Raw genomic sequence first — 16,354 nt, forward strand, 5'->3', positions numbered from 1 at the left:
ACGTTTGTGAGGTTGGAATCAGACGTTTTTTCTCTGAGGAGACACAAATGTACGCGAAGGGTTTGAACCCACAACCATATCCTCCCGGTCTAAAGTTGTAAACCTTTAAACTTCACCAGAGTAATGTATCCTTTATTTTGTTTCAATTACTTGTATTTATTTTCCAAGTGTTAATTATGCTTCAGCTTGTGTGTGTGTGTGTGTGTGCGTGTGTGCGTGTGCGTGTGCGTGTGTGTGTGTGTGTGTGTGTGTGTGTGTGTGTGTGTGTGTGTGTGTGTGTGTGTGTGTGTGTGTGCGTGTGTGCGTGTGCGTGTGTGTGTGTGTGTGTGTGTGTGTATGTATTTATCTCACAGTGGATGTTCAGTCACCAAATGTGCACTTTTTTTTCTTTCTTCAGTTGAGGGAAACCTTGTCAATATGAATGAATTTATGTATTTATTTATTTATGTATTTATTTATTTATTTGTGTTTGTTTGTTTGTTTATTCATTGTATTTTCTACAACCAACGGGAATGTAACTGTGTTTACTGTGATTCAATCGCCTACACCCCAGAACGGGCATCTGATTGGCTAACGCGTTGTGATGATGATGATGATGATGATGATGCAACTGCTGCTGCTAGAGGTGATTGGTGTTTGACTTGATTTGTGTTGCTATTATTATTATTATTATTTGTATGGAATTATATCTTCCAGGGTTACAATTCATGAATAGTACATTTTCTCCGTCATTTACAGTGTACATCACCATATTATTTGTAATAAACTGATTTCATGCAGGCAACAAGTGGCTATGGTTATTTACTGGGGGTGAATGTCTGTCTGTCTAATGCCTATCAAAGTGGGGTTCCTTGAAATGAACAATTGAGAATCAATCACTGCTATAGAACCACACCATAGAAATATTCTCCTGTATTTGTGGCATGTCTTCAATTGGGGGTCTGGGGGTTTGTATGAATTTGCAGACACAACTTGTCAGTCAGCAGTGAAACTGCAGGCACATTCATCTTTGTTGTGTATCGACCGTGGTGGAAAAAAGTACTCGCATGTTTTACTTAAAGGAGCATTCAGTGATTTGGGTGATTTGGAAAACCACCCAGTCCGCCCCGGTAACAAAATGTGCACATGCACGCTCTACAGTGCAACAGGCCAACATCATGTGCACCAAGACCCGCCCCCACTCGATCATGATTGGAGGAAGGCCCCTCTCATCCTGATTGGATGAAGGCTTTGCCACCCGCCACCAAAACTGAAACTAGGGTTTTTTGACCCCAGGGGCTCACTGGGGACAGGGAGGAGCTCCTTATATGGTCAGCACACTCTATAGTAGGGAGGATTATCCAGAAAAAAATAAAAAATAAGTGATATTTGAATGAAGTAAAATCACTGAATCCTCCTTTAACCCATTTCTGTATCGGTGGTTCTCAAACATTTTCATGTCACAAGGACCCCGAAAATTACCCCCCATCTGAAAATATGTTGTTCCAGGGATGCCCTCCCAGAAGCAAAGATTTGAGTTGAAAGTGTTTCCTGTGAAAGAATATATATTCAAAGATGTGTGCCACATTTTCACGATTTTTCAAAAATAGCAGACCTACAAGCTCGAAGCGTGGCACTCGGTGCCGCGCTATGAGCTTGTAGATCTGCTATTTTTGAATATAACATAATGCTTAAAACACCAAAAGGGGTTCCCGCCCAAAATGGGTTAAGTACAAGTATCAATCCTGCACTGTATTCTCTGTTGCAATAAATAGTATGGGATTCAAAATGTAGCCTTTGGGTAAAGGTACAAAATTATTGGCATACAAATGTAGGCCTACTTAAGTGTCCCATTTCAAGTTTTCAAATCTTTTGAAAATAGCAGATTGGCTATTTTCAAATGGCCAACATGTACAGGGCTGAAGTGTAAGTGCATATACACTGAGACAGGGGTGGTGTGTCTCACCATACATAAATGGATTGTCTACTCATTTCTGTGAAGGTCTGAGGAAGTGCTTTGGCCCGAAACGTTAACCACATTTAAGTGAAGATATGTCTGGGAGCAAAAAGTGGTGTGCGTACCTTTTTATTCTTTATTTTCAAACCCCTCCAAAAAGTGGTGTGCGTACCTTTTTATTCTTCATTTTCAAACCCCTCAACTCTTTACTTTTAATCCAGAAGAACAACTGCAAAATTCCAACTTAACTGCACAAATGTCCACAAATCTTCAGTAAATTGTTTTCTCGGTAAATGTCCACAGATGTCCGTTAACATCCCGTAATCAGGGAATTAACCGGGAAAAAACCATTTGGCATTAATGCCCGTTTTTGCCTACTTTCACCCTGTGAAAGAAGACTGTGTAGTGTCGGGTAGCAAGTAAAAGTACAGTTTACTGAGTTAGGATGCTGCCTACATGATCTGGAGGTCGTGGGTTCAAACCCCACTCAACTCTTTATTGTGACGCTTTCCTTTCCACACTGACTTCAAGTAGCACGGAAATTCCAGCTCCAAATTCCAACCCAGTGGATAAATCAGATGATATCCGTAGAATACCTAGTAGAAGTGTGACTACTTTTACACGGCGACCATCTCCAGATAAAACGTTGCGTTCTCATTTTTTATTGACCCTTTACACGAGAACGCACACTTTATGAAAACGCCAAATAGACCAGTCACCCACGTACAAGAAGAAGAACCCCTTCACGCAACCCTATCAGGGTTTTGCTTCCAGAACACAACATGGTTGTGGCCGTCGCTCGCTGCCTGATTTCTACTAACGCATCGAGGTGACAGACAGGCTGTCAGGCAGCCCAGAGCATGCAGGCAGAGCACGTACGCCACGGGATGGTTATATATTTTATAATACATTAGGCTACATAAACGAAGGCTTGTTCAGGAACTCCATTATATCATATACAGTATGGCTCTGCATCAATGTAATAAACATATGCTGTGAGCCAACGTGAGCCACGATGTCATACGTTTTCAGATTCACCGTTTTGCCTGTTTACATGGAGAAGGGATAAAACGGCATTCTCAAAGATTTCCACTCTGGGAGGTGGTTTCACTTTGTTGCGTTTTCACCTCCTAAAAACACCTTTCTCGTCTAAATGGACCCCAGCAAACGATACTTGCCGTTTTCTATGAACACCATTCTCGTGTAAAAACCACCTTAGTAAGAGGGTGCTGGTTAAAATCACCAACACGAGAACCCCCTCTAAAACGAGATGGGCTATCTCAAGGGGCTATCCTCTAAATTAAATATATAACACGTAGAGGCGGGGGAGGGGCAGTGGATGATGGGGGGAGAGTCGAGTGGGGGGTCAGGGAGAGTCAAAGTCGTACGATTTGTCACACATGTTACCGCAGTGAAATTTGTTCTCCGCATTTGACCCATCTCTTGGAGCGGTGAGCCGCAGCCAAGGAGCGGTGAGCTGCAGCCGTGCCGCACTCGGGAATCATTTGATTAGTAGATTTGACCCCCCAATCCAACCCATTGATGCTGACTGCCAAGCAGGGAGGCATTGGGTCCCATTTTTACAGCCGACCAGGGATCGAACCCCAACCTCCCAGTTTCAGGGCGGACAATCTAACCACAAGGCCACGGTCTGGTCCTAGTAGGTCATGGTAGACACCTCTGACCTACTCTAACTACTCTCCCTCTACCTGACCCTGTAAATGGATCTTCGAAATGTGTCATAGTTTTAGAAATATAGTGCTTTCAAATTTGAGAAATTTATAATGGGGCTCAATGGCAGATTTTGGCACGCACCTCAAAAAATCCCTTTCACCTAGAAACTCTATTCACACTTTTTATAATTCAGCTTACTGTGGAAACACATGCTGGAACTTTCTACTTTGAAATGTTTTGTAGTTTCTGAGTTATTTAACTTTAACGCCCAATGGCAATAGCACAAACTTTGGCATGCTACTAGTCCTACATACTTACACCTAGAAACCCCATTCATTACTATTTAGGTTAATCTTACGGTGGACATGTTTGCCTGAAAATTAATATTTGAAATGTTTCATAGTTTTCAAAATATAGTGCTTTCAAATTACTACCAGTATACTAAAACTATGAAACATTTCAAAGATTCATTTTCAGGCAAACATGTCCTCCGTAAGATGATCATTTTAAAGTTGGAATGTGGTTTCTAGGTGTAAGTATGCGTAATGCGTAATGCACATTACATAACGCAATATATTACGTAATATATTACCGAAATGCGGTAAAGCGTAATATAATACATTACTTAACAACAAATCTGTAATATATTATGAAAATCTGTCTGTCTGTCTCACTGTCTGTCTCGTTGCCTGTGTCTCTGTCTTGTGACAATGTGATAAGTGCAGAAGTTAAATAATTACTTATTTTCTATAATTTGTCATCAAATTATTTATTGGCTTCCATAAATTCAAGGAATACATTTTAATCCTATGTTAACTGTCCATAGCGGAGTAGGATGGGGTAGGTCTACCGTCTACACCAGGGGTTCCCAAACTGTGGTGCGCCTTCTTAGGGGGAGCGTGACATGAAAAGGGTAATGTCGGTTTTATGGTGTTATTTAGCACAAACGGCAAAATCTGGTAAACCACTGTTGTAAGGATGTATAGAGCAGCTGCGGGAGTATATGCAGCTGCATGTCTCTCAGTGCAGTGACATTCTCTGATTATTTGCCTAAATCATATTAAAAACTGTATCGTGTGTGTGTGTGTGTGTGTCTGTGTGTGTGTGTGTGTGTGTGCGTGTGCGTGTGTGTGTGTGTGTGCGTGTGCGTGTGTGTGAGTGTGTGCGTGTGTGTGCGTGTGTGTGTGTGTGTGTGTGCGTGTGCATGCACTACCCTCTGTAGTTTGAAATCTTTCTGGGGCTGTACATCTGCATGCACTGCTGTCACATTAACCTAACCCTAACCCCTAACCCACGTACAAAAGTATTGGCATACAAAAGTACTTAAGTCCCAAAAGTAAAAGTACTCATTGTGCAGAATGTCCCATTTCAAGTTTTCAAATGTATAAAAACCTTTTGAAAATAGCAGCTGTACAAGCTCACAATGTGTCGCATTGCGAGCTTGTAGATCGGCTATTTTCAAATAGTCAAAATGTATGTGGGAATCCAGGTGAATGGTGCACCTACTTCACCTGACCTAGTCACATGACCAGCAGAAAGTACAAAAGTCTTGTTCCTCCTAGTAGAGAGCCATTTTGACTTAGTGTCAGGAGAAAGCACATGGTAGGCCTTGTTTGTTGCGGCTAATGGCTTTTGTTTGGTTGAGCACATGCCACTGTTAGCCATATTGTTCATTTGTGCACTTTAGTCTCTTTCCATATTGTCTTGTTTGACCTTATTCAAATGTATGTATTTGTTTATTTCAGTCTTCAATTGATTTGACGACAAATTAAGTGATCTGCTGCTGTGTCTAGAGACCTGGAGATACTGGTAAAACAGTATACATTTTATGCACTGTATGCATCTGTATTTCAATCCAGTTTTAGTTTTGTAACACTACTGTCTTTTCTTTTAGCTGTGGTGTTGATGTCCCCCCTGCCCTTTGTTAGGATATTGTGCTCTGGGGCAGCAGAGGGTTTCACATAATACATATCATTCCACATCCTGCACACATGGTTTGTTTATTTTGTTGGCACTGCCTCTACGTCACAACGTTGGAGGCCGGCCACTGAAGGTACGACGTCATAAATGGACGTCATCACAACGGGACGGGACAACGCGGAAATGTTTGGACAGCATGGTGGTTCGTGAGTGAAGCGAGTGTTGTGACGACTCTACTTAATAACGACCCAGACATACGGAGGCCACAACTCAACTGCACTGGACCAGAAGATAAGCGACGGATGGATAGCGCTGTCCTACGGAGGCTTATAGTTCACAGGTGGGTTGAGAGTAGTGGAGCTTCGCGTATTGGGAAAGGTTATTAAGTTGAGTCCTCACAACACTCGCTTCACTCACGAACCACCATGCTGTCCAAACATTTCCGCGTTCTCCCGTCTCCCGTCCCGGAGGCAGCCCTGGAGAGGCACCATCAGACATTGAAGAATATGATTAGGACCTACTGTGTGGAAGACCCAGGTGTTTGGGATAGGTGATTGGGATAGAGGTATCCCTTTTCTGCTATTTGTAGCAAGGGATGCAGTAAATGAGTCAACGGGCTTTAGTCCGTTTGAACTGGTGTTTGGACATGAAGTAAGGGGACCGTTGAAGTTGGTAAAAGAGAAATGTCTTGGGCAGGAGGCAGAGGTGGATGTTCACCTCTGGACCCTTGGATTATGTTTCAGAGTCCAGACTGAGGGCAGCCTGTGGGATTGCGGGAGAGCATTTGAGGGGTGCCCAAGAGAAAATGAAGGCTACATATGACCAGACAGTCCAGACACGCAGTTTTAAGGTGGGGGGACAGTGTGTTGGTACTGTTGCCTATTAGGGGAGATCCCCTGCATGCTCGGTTTAGTGGACCCTATGTAATTGGTGAGATCAATAACACTCCGGATAGACGTAAGAAGAAAAGGTTGTGTCACATAAATATGTTGAAGTTGTATCATGGTCGGGATGAAGGTGGCATAGTCATTATCTCGTATAATATATTTGCCCTGCCCCTACTACAAAAACATTATGTTTTGAACATTGACATTCCTTGCAAGAAGATGAATACACCTGCATAATTGCAATCCTTTAGTTTGTCTTCTAGTACACCTAGCCCTCATCGAAAGGAACTCTTCCATGTATAATTTATTTTAGAACACGCGTATATGCCAGGCTTTGCCAGCGTTTACCTAATCAATTCTAACTTGACAATCAAAAAGGTTAGCATTATTCAACAAGAGTTCAAGGTGAATGTGATATCGGTATCTTTTAACTTTTTTTTCCTTTTTTTTTTTGTACGGGAGTATGGAACAGTTTATGGTCTTCGCTACTCCTGCACAAACGGACAGAGCAATGACCCACTGCGCGAACAGTGCACCAAGGACCCACTGCGCAGACAGACTGGACGACCCAGGATGGATGGAGAAACATCACAGTGAGTATAACTCGGTACCCCCTGCTCTCTAAACACTTAGCATCATATTTTATATTTAGTGGTGGAAGAATTAAGTACTCGGATGTTAACCCATTCAGGACGGGAACCCGCTACAAGCTTGTAGATCTGCTATTTTTTTTTAATGGTGAATGTGGTGCAAATCTTTGTATGTGTATAATCTTTCAGAGCGAACATTTTTAATTCAAATCTTTGCTTCTGGGGCGGTTCTAGCTCCTTTCGGGACCCTCGGTTACCTTTTCTGAATTTTGGACGGCGGTACCCTAGGGTCCCTCATCGGTTATTCCACTCTCCATAGGACGCAGATTTACCTACTCTCTGTTCACGGAGACCTGCTCGGTCGCTTGAGTATTGGTGAGATGTTTCAAAGATGCATACAACAGCTTTAGGAGACCGCAGAAACGTGTGCGAAAAGGTGCTAATCGGAGTTGCTGTTAAGTTTTTAGAAATTTTGCTTCGCTGAACTTCTCTCTCTTCCATGACTTCCTTGTTGACTTCCCATTGTACCGCCTCCCGCACCGAGACTGGCTAGCTGCACGTCCTAGTTACTGCCTCTGATTGGCCGACCGCGTACATGCAGGATGTTTTTAATGCTGTTGTGTTGTGGGAGGCGGGACATGGGAAGTTGGGAAGAGAGAATTTCAGAGAAGCCAAAACTTAAAAAAAAGATTAAAAATACTTATCGGCAACTCAGATTAGCGCCTTTTTGCACACGTTTCTGCGGTCTCCTAAAGCTGTTATATGCATCTTTGAAACATCTCACCAACACTCAAGCGACCGAGCAGGTCTCCGTGAACAGAGAGTAGGTAAATCTGCGTCCTATGGAGGGTGGATTAACGGATGAGGGACCCTAGGGTACCGCCGTCCAAAATTCAGAAAAGGTAACCGAGGGTCCCGAAAGGGGCTCGGGTGGTTCCTGGAACAACATATTTTCAGATGGGGGTCGGCGGCCAAATACATATAATCTTTGGGGTCCTTGACATGCAATAGTTTGAGAACCATTGACATAGAAACACGTTTTTCAGAAAACGGTTTGATTTAGATGCCTTTTTTTTCTTTTTTACAATCGGCCTCAAGTCTAAATGGGTTAAGTAAAAGTGGCAGTTCAATTAGGGTCACGGCCTGAAAGGTTTAAACTGTTGACATGCATATAACCACTTAAGCCCTATATACGTTGGCTAATTGAAAATAGCCCATCTACAAGCTCCCAACGTGTCACTTTGTGAGCTTGTACATCTGTTATGTTCAAAGGATTTTAAGAACATGATACATTTGAAAACTTCTTAAACTGGACATTCTGCCCAATTAGTACTTTTACTTTAAGTATATTTTGGTGCCAATACTTTGTACTTTTACTGAAGTAATTCTTGAATACCAAACCAGACTATGTATACGATTGGGTATACTGATACGTTTACTTAAGTACAAACTGCGAGTACTTCCTCCTTTTCTTGAAAATACATTGAGCTGTGAGTACTACAAGATTACAAAAGGCATAATTCGTCGAAAGTCGAGGGGGAACATTTTTTTTTTCATTTGTTTTCCCCATCATTTTTACATAATTCAAACTGTAGGATTGGTTATTGTCACGGACAGAAGTCATTCTTTATTTCCCTTTGCAACTGCATCGGAGTACTTCATTTATAATCTGTCAGCTGTGTACTTTTGATGTGCGCAAGTTCTCTGTGCTCTCAGCGGTGTCCCACTAATTGACTGGCTGAAGTTGAATTGCGCCGTCAGAGAAAAATACATAAGCGTGCAAACTTTATCCCCAAACTGTATCCCCCCCCCCCATGCTGACAGTGACTGTCCTGTTTCTGTTTTAGCTTTACGTGCGGGACGCATGAATCTCTTCTTCGCCAGTCCGTGCGGGTTGTTTATGCACTGCATGGCTCAGAAAAGAAAAGGATAGTATCGAGCTGTTGTCAGAGGAGGAGGAGAAGGAAGACATGTTGTTCACGTCGTGAATGTTCAAGGTAATAGCAGATTGTATTCTGATGATGTGCCAACTGTTGCTGGCTGCTATGACCTATGTCTTCTATTGTGTTCTGAAGGTTGCTGCTGTGCCACTAGTGTTAATGTTATATTTTGTATTGTGTTCTTATGGCTGGCCGCTGCTGCACTGCGCGTTCTATTGCGTTCTCTTTTCTGGTCTCTGTGCCAGTGTGCCTACACTGTTTAGTGTTTCTATTACATTTTTATGTTTTGATAATCAGCACCTTGACATAGATACATACACTGTGTGTTGCCTAGCTAGTGTATGTCTTTCTAATGGGTTTCTGTGACATATTGGAGAGGCCATATTGGAGTGGCCCCGTTTCACAAGCTCCGTATTTGAGCACACTCACGCACCCCCACCAGCCCCCTGTTAAAGTATTCCCGGGGATCCCCCCCCCCCAACATAAAACGAAGCATCGACTCAACTTCGACTTCACTATCTGACAAGTAGACTGGGAAAAATCTCAACTCTGTAATGCCCTACTGCAGATCAGCTTCCACCAACTTCTTCTAATACTACCTCCTAATATACCACCTTCTTCTAATACCACCTTCTTCTAATACCACCTTCTTCTAACATGTCCTTCTAACACCACCTCCTAACACCACCTCCTTCCATGTTGGTGGAAGCTGATCTGCAGAAGATATATGATGATGTGAATTCACTCACTCCCACTGGTACCAGCACCTGCCTTCTATGCAGGGGACTTCAATTCCCAATACCAGGATTGGAGTTACAGCCAAACATCATCAAATGCAGTGACACAGAGCCAATGGGCCTCTAACGACAACACACTACTGTTTTGACCCAAAAAGAAGCTTCCCCTCTGCACAATGGAACACCCATAGCAACCCAGACTTTGCAGTGTGTGAATAATGGAAATGCGTCAGTACCTCAGTCAAGTGCAGTATCTTGAGGTGTTTGATATCGCTATAACATTGTCTTGCTATTTTCCATTTTGAACCGCTCCGGTTGCTGTGCACTGTTGCTAGGGCCCCACCTGCACCGTGTCTGTATGACCAACCACATTAGCTTCTGTTTTTTTTTTCTCTGAAACTAATGCGCTGATTTAGCATCCAAGATGGAAGCCAAAAGCAGACATGCGTCATAGTGGAATAGCCTGAAATCACCAGCACCCAAGCGCCATACCACTTTTGTCCAGAAGGCGGCACTCATTGTGTTTACAGCCAACGTGAGTGGCCTAACATTATGGTGGGCCTGTCCCCGACTAAGGATTTGTATAGTCGAAATTAATATGAATAAATTAGCTGTTAGTCGACTGAACCCCCCGATAGTCGACTATTCGACTAATCGAGGTCAGCCCTACATTATGGTAATTGTTATGGTCGGGCCAAGTCTCGGGCTGGCCTAGTTGGGGTAGGGTAGGGCCGGGCCTTTATTATCAGGCCTGTTGAGAACTGTCTCCCACTCCCCTCCTCCCCTTTCTCCTCCCCTCTCCTCTTCTCCTCCTCCCCTTGGTTATGTGGGTTCGTTTCCCATCAGTGCGATTGTTATTAACACTGTACAGACTCACGGTCCAGTAAGGCCTGCCACTAACTCATCATCCGGGGAGCCACTCCCCAGAGTTTATTTTTGTCTCCCACTCTGCAGTTCCATGGACTTGTATTATGGACCCCCCCAGCTGCCTATCAAGAGTGTGACCGTGGACCTGGCCTCCTCACAGAGCAAGACCATATCATAGTACACTACATTATTATACCACTTCTGACATCACTGTGGCGACATGTTGTCATCGCATGTAACAGGCATTATTTATGTGGCGACACGTGGGTGAATGTCATTGCTCGTAACGGCTTATATTAATGGAATGTGTGTAAAATGTAATGGCGTGCACTGGCATAGGTTTATGGCGACACTTGGGTGAACTTGAATGTTTTGCGTGTAGCAGGCATATGTAGGCCTATGTGGCGACACGTGGGTGAAACTTTATCATGAAAAAAATAAACAAGTGTACGTCTCACAGATGAGGCATAGCTTGTCCACAGGTATTTCCAGTGTGTTTGTCTTCGTCTTGTCCTGCACACATCTGACAAGCCCCTTACATCAGGTATCATATGTGACTCTTCCCTTTGCATCAGGTATCATCTGCTTGACTCTTCCCGGCACCCACAACCTCTGTGGCACTGAATCGTCCATAATCATAACGTCTGCTGTTGCCAGGTTCTACTTAAAGGTATATTCAGTGATTTCACTTAATTTAAATATCTAATTTTTTTCCTCCCTACTATAGAGTGCACTGACCATATAAGGAGTTCCCCCCTGTCCCCAGTTAACCCCTGAGGTCAAAACACATTTAGGTTTTGTTTTTAGCTATAGGGCCCAGCCTTCATCCAATCAGGATGAGAGGGGCCTTCCTCCAATCATGATCGAGCGGGGGAGCACCTTGGTGCACATGCTGTTGGCCTGTTGCACGTCCTCCCACTGTAGAGTGTGTGCATGTGCACATGTTACCGGGGCGGACCGGGTTTTTTTCCAAATCACCCAAATCCCTGAATGCTCCTTTAATCCAAGTGATTTTTTTGTGGCTCTCAACAAGATACTTCACTTTCACCCTTCAGCATGTATGAGTCTTCTTTTGTGCAGCTCAAGTGGCATGACTGAGGTGCTGACATATTTCCATTGCTGACCCATGGCAAAGGCCAGGTCGGGGTTGGCAACCCCAAACCTTGTGTTGGGAATTGAAGTCCCCTGTATATATTATGGCAGGTGCAAATACCAGCAGGAGTGAATTAATTTACAATATAATGTCTTCTGCAGATCAGCTTCCACCAACTTCTTCTAATACCACCTCCTTCTAATACCACCTCCTAACACGTCCTTCTAACACCACCTCCTTCCATGTTGGTGGAACCTGATCTGCAGAAGACGGGGTCCGACATGCAGGAACAACGGTCGGACTACCGCTCAAACTGTGCTGCTCCCGCGCTTGCGGTTATGTTTAGATTGGGGTTACAGCCAAACATCAAATGGAGTGACACAGAGCTAATGGGCCTCCAACGCCAACACACTACTGTTTGACACAAAAGAAGCTTCCCCTCTGCACAATGGAACACCCATACCAACCCAAAGCTGGCCTTTGCCGTGGGTCAGCAATGGAAATGCGTCACTACCTCAGTCATGCCACTTGAACTGTTCACAAAAGACTTGAATACACACTGAAGGGTGAAAAAGTGCAGTATCTTGTTAAATTCTTGAGGCATTTGATATCACTATAACATTGTCTTGCTATTTTCCTTTTTTTTAACCGCTCCGGTTGCTGTGGACCGTTGCTAGGGCCCCACCCACACTGTCTGTATGACCAACCACATTTTAGTCGTGGCCTTTGCACGCTTTTTTCTCTGAAACTAATGCACCAAGATGGAAGCCAGAAGTGGACACGCATCATAGTGGAATAGCCTGAAATCACCAGCACCCAAGTGCCATACCACTTTCTTTCGTCCAGCAGGCGGCAGTCATTGTGTTTTAACAGCCAACGTGAGTTACATAAATCCTTTATTTCGGCGATAAGGCCGTTCTCTCACACACTCACTCAGTATATTGAACCATCTAGTGGCCTAACATTATGGAAATTGATATGGTCGGGCCGAGCCTCGGGCCGGCCCAGTTAGTGTAGGGCCGGGCCTTAATTTTCAGGCCTGTTGAGAACTCTGTCTCCCCCTTCCCCTCTCCATCCCCATCCCCTCCTGCATTTTCTCTTCCCCTCTCCTCTTCTCCTCCCCTTGGTTGTGTGCGTTCGTTTCCCATTAGTGTGATTGTCATTAACACTGTACAGACTCACGGTCCAGTAAGGCCTGCCACTCCCCGGAGTTTATTTTTGTCTCCCACTCTGCAGTTCCATGCACTTGTATGATGGACCCCCAGCTGCCTATCAAGAGTGTGACTGTGGTCCAGGCTTCTTCTGAGAGCCTTCACTGAGCCTATCAAGAGTGACTGTGGACCTGGCCTCCTCACAGAGCATGACCATGGAATGCTACCATATCATAGTACACCACAACACTGTATCTTAACATTATTATACCACTTAATATGATCTGACATCATTGTGGCAATATATTGGTGAATGTCCTCACTGGTAGCAGGCATTATGTATGTAGGGTGAATGTCATTGCTCCTAACGGCTTAGGTACAGTATGTGACTCTTCCCTTTGCATCAGGTATTATCTGCTTGACTCTTCCCGACACCCACAAGCTCGCTGGCACTGAATCGTCCATAGTCATGGACGTTGCCAGGTTCTTCTTAAATCCGAGTGCATTTTTGTGGCTCTTGAAGCAAGTGACTTCCAAAACAAGTCAACAAGATACTGCACTTTTTCACCCTTCAGCATGTATATGAGACTTATTTTGTGAACAGCTCAAGTGGCATGACTGAGGTGCTGATATATTTCCATTGCTGACCCACAGCAAAAGGCCAAGTTCCATCATGCAGAGAATAAACTTGGGGGCTCTTTTGGGTCAAACAGTAGTGTGTTGGTGTTAGAGGCCCATGGACTCTGTCTCATTTAATAATGTTTGGCTGTGACCCCAAACCTTGTGTTGGGAATTGAATTCCCCTGTATATATGGCAGGTGCAAGTAGATCAGCTTCCACCAACTTCTAATACCACCTCCTAATACTACCACCTAACACCACCTCCTAACACGTCCTTCTTACACCACCTCCTTCCATGTTTGTGGAAGCTGATCTGCAAAAGATATAGCCTATGATGAGAATTCACTCACTCCCACTGGTACCAACCCAGACCTGGCCTTTGCCGTGTGTCAGCAATGGAAATGCCACTTGAACTGTTCACAAAATACTTGTATACACGCTGAAGGGTGAAAAGTGCAGCATCTCATTGACTTGTTTTGGAAGAGATGGGTGAGTACCTCTCTCTGCTTCAAGTGCCACAAGTGGACTCGAATAAAGAAGCCCCGTTTGTGTTGTCCCCATCCAGTTATGCATAACAAATATTTCAGGGTCTATCACTTGTGATATTTATGTCGCCTGATTAACCCCTGGTCTCTGTCCCTACTATATTAAGTTGTAAAACTGTGGAATAATGTTTCAGTCATGGAATAACGCTATGTCAAGCCTGGATCTGTAACATATTTTCATTGAGAATCAATTTATATAAATTCCCCTAAACTTTATAATTCGTTGTGGTCTGAATTCCTGCGTCTTCCAATTACTTTTTAAGGGTCTTTTACCAAGGTGTTTTATCCATTGCCTGGATTGTGTTCAAAGGGTTTTTCTAGGATTGGCTAAGGTGACTAAAGGATTTTATTTAAAGGGTATGTGAAATACCCCTTAGATAAAATCCTTTAGTCAGTCATTTGTGAAAGGTAATGTATAGTTGCATACCGATTCATTTGGTATCATTCAACGTCCCCTCAAAGGTTTATCCATTGTGCTATCTAAAATTGACAGCTCACTATATTTGACAACTAGGCCTAAGGTTTTTGAAAATGTTTCTTTTAGGATAATTTCTTTGGGGTTTTTCCATTACATTTTTCTGGTGGTCTGGACATATTTTAATTTAATGTCCTGGTTCAGACTTGCATTATTCACTTATAAATATAAAATAAAAACATTCTCATCATAATGGTAAATTAGAACCATCTCTCCCTTTGATGTTTTGCTGTAACCCTCTTCACAGAGTCTATCAAGAGTGTGACTATGGACTCTGCCTCCTCACAGTCCAACCATGCACTGCTACTATATATTACACCACTACACAGAGCATGACCATGGACTGCTACCATGTTATATTACACCACTACACTGTGTTTTTTCTTAACATTCTTATTCCACTATATATTATCTGACATTGTTATACTATATATTATCTTACACCATTACATGTATTATTTACGTGTATTTGCCAATTTCCTCTCTGTCTCTCCTTGTCTCTATTTTTCTCTTTCTCTCCCCCACACGATCGTGGCAGATGGCTGCCCACCCTAGAGTCGGGTTCTGCTTGATGTTTCTTCTAAATTCCAATACCCCAAATCTCGGCCACTTGCTCACTCACACTTGGGCCCAATCCCAATCCACTCCCTTGCTGACTCAATGAGCCCTCACTGACTTAGCTGCGCGTTCATGTGAAGTCTGCGAGGGCTTGAGGGATGTCCCATTTGAAATCGGTAAATCAGTGAGGGCTCAGCCCCGCCCCTTTATGTGCCCTTTGCCAAAGTCAGCATCGATGCTGACTTTAGCTGACTTTGGCAAAGAAATTACCCACAGTTCATAGCGTTACCAGGGGAATGAGGGGGATCCTCCGAACGTCATTCATTTAAGTATGCAAATTAGTTATGTACCGCGGTTAGAATGTCGTCAAACACAATAGTGCTTTCTCACTGTTCTCAAAGGGAGACGGAATGGAAGGATAGGCTATATATTTAATAACAATAATAATAATAAGGGAAACATGATGAGAAATGACTAATGAGCAAAGTAAAATAATATGGAAATGCAATTTATGATGAATATTATTATATATGAATATTACAACCCCTATCACACAGGAAAGTGTATTTATGAAACTAATAATAAAACGACATAAATAGACATGATAGACATGTCATGCATGTAGGCACTGGCTGTGAATAAGGACAGGTTTTATAAAGTGATGCAAAGTGTCATGAATGGCGGACTCATCTTCAAAGTGCTGTCCCATTCCTTTCACAACAATTTGGAGCCCTTGCAGCCTCTCACCCTCAAGCACTTATACAGCTGACGTCACTAAAGTCAATGAGGGTTCAGGGCTCAGGGCTTGAGGAAGGCAATTGGGATTGGGCCTTGGTCACTCCAGCATGGTGGTGTTACGGTGAAATTGGTGACCTGCTGAAATATGTGACCACTAACTTTTTGGAGATCTTTAAATACAAGGCCTAAATACCACTAGGTTTTTAACTGCTGATAAATGAACCATAACAATTTACATTCAGACACTGACATTATGTGATTGTCTACACGATTATCACATAATTCAGCAGGTCACCAATTTAATGGTAACACCACCATGCTGGAGTGAGATTTTGAGGTATTGGAATTTGGCTACAGGTGTTTTTTATGTGAAATGTAGATTATTGTGTGAGGGGATTGGACTATGTTCAAAAGGACATTTGAGGTTTTGGTGGTATGGGATAAAGTTTTTATTTTTGTTGCTTCCTCTTGCCTCTCGTAAAGTATCTTTGGGTACTCAGAAAGGTGCTATATATGTGAGATATTGTTGCGACAATAGATCGCATTTACTATGAAAACCTGCATCTCCCGTCCGTTAGTCACCCACGCATCCATACTTATGCATGTCGGGAGCGACGGTGTT

General features: G+C 43.3%; 1 long non-coding RNA gene across 4 annotated transcripts; it reads left to right on the plus strand.

The window, feature by feature from the left end:
* The first annotated feature begins 5,194 nt into the window (after positions 1 to 5,194).
* On the plus strand, positions 5,195 to 14,162 carry LOC306941194. 4 transcript variants are annotated; one of them, XR_013792102.1, is made up of 8 exons: positions 5,195 to 5,212; positions 5,356 to 5,419; positions 6,274 to 6,380; positions 6,880 to 7,010; positions 8,855 to 9,004; positions 10,612 to 10,728; positions 11,127 to 11,221; positions 12,881 to 14,162. It is a non-coding gene; the product is annotated as an uncharacterized lncRNA (long non-coding RNA). The 4 variants fall into 4 exon arrangements; XR_013792104.1 differs by having other exon boundaries at positions 5,199 to 5,212; positions 5,356 to 5,445; XR_013792105.1 differs by having other exon boundaries at positions 5,199 to 5,212; positions 5,356 to 5,445; positions 6,890 to 7,010.
* The last annotated feature ends 2,192 nt before the right edge of the window (positions 14,163 to 16,354 follow it).

Source organism: Electrona antarctica, assembly GCF_951216825.1.
Source record: "Electrona antarctica genome assembly, chromosome: 17".
Classification (NCBI taxonomy): Eukaryota; Metazoa; Chordata; class Actinopteri; order Myctophiformes; family Myctophidae; genus Electrona; species Electrona antarctica.